The 1,397-nt window shown below is 31.4% G+C and overlaps 1 pseudogene; it reads left to right on the top strand.

Annotated features, from left to right (window-relative positions):
* The first annotated feature begins 402 nt into the window (after positions 1-402).
* Positions 403-947, top strand: LOC147937794 (uncharacterized; annotated as a pseudogene).
* The last annotated feature ends 450 nt before the right edge of the window (positions 948-1,397 follow it).

Below are 1,397 nucleotides of genomic sequence, written 5' to 3'. Positions count from 1 at the left end.
GTTTGAGACAAGTGGGAAGCTTAAGTCAACCAAAGATCACATGTTTAGTTTAGTAAGAGATGTCGCCATCAGTATGTGTAATTGTGTACAACATCTACTTAGAATATTCTCTTTAGCATTGTCTATAATTAGCTTGTATCTAGGAACCATATCAAGTAATAAATAATAATTTCTTCCTCTACACTTCTACACTTCTACACTCTCTCAATTCTTATCTATACACTCATTATACTCTCTTGAACTCTCTCACTACTTGCGAACTAAGCTACAATTCATTCTTCTCCAAACTTACAATCAAGACCATATCACTAATTTACTTAGCTCATTTACATTGGTTTATATTTTACAATTTTAGTTTATTGGTGGGAAACATATGGAAATGCTTTTCCTAATTTAGCAAAAATGGCTAAGAGAGTTTTGGCTTTGACTACAAGTTCATCCGGATGTGAACGAAAGTAGAGTACATTTGAAGGTTTGCTCTAATTTTCAATTACCTTGATTTTTATGCATATAGTTCAATGGTTCACTTTATTTATATTGCTGCCTACTATTATATGTAGGTACATACAAAGAAACGAAACAGACTTGCTGTAAGTCGAATGAACAATCTTGTGTATGTCCAATTCAATTTAAGATTGATGAACCAAAGGAAAAGACAAAAGGAGAATAATGTTGATATATTGGTTGTGAATCTTGCTGCTAATGCTCAATCATGGTTAGTTGATGGGATTTCCAATGATGGAGAGGACTCACAATTCGATTTACAAGGTGATATAGGTGAAGAAGAACCATTTCGATTAACAATTGATGATGCAGATCAAATTAGAGTGTTAGATGATGAAGATGATTTCATATGCGACAATGAAGAAGAACTTGATGATATTGATTGCGAGTTTGACGATGACCAGATTCTACAAGTCGATGGAGAAGAAGAACTTGAAGATTAAAATTGGTTTATTTTTCTGTTTTCGCTTTGCTATTTCAATTATTGAGTTTTAGACTACTTGGTTTGACAATTTCATGAGTATTTTTGACAACTTAAGGTTGATACTATTGGTTTGACAATTTCATGAGTATTTTTGAAGAGATTTTGATATTTATTTTGTTTTTAATTATATATATTTAATTATTTATATATAATATATTTATAATTTATCATATCTATATATTTTTTTGGTAAAATATATTTACCGTATATATCTCACATATACAACCGCGCATCCAGCTATACGCTAAACGGTGGTGCACCGCCCGACTAGCGCCTAACGGATTTTAGAACATTGCAAATAATGTGGTGATTTTCAAGCTAATTTGTCACAAATTTATTTGTGGTGAATGTACGTTAAGAAAAGAGTGAAAATATTGCTCTTGGAACATTTACTGCAAAGATGGATATA

This window comes from Camelina sativa, chromosome 9 (assembly GCF_030686135.1).
Source record: "Camelina sativa cultivar CO46 ecotype springtype chromosome 9, ASM3068613v1".
Lineage (NCBI taxonomy): Eukaryota > Viridiplantae > Streptophyta > Magnoliopsida > Brassicales > Brassicaceae > Camelina > Camelina sativa.
This window is presented reverse-complemented; position numbering and strand designations above follow the sequence as displayed.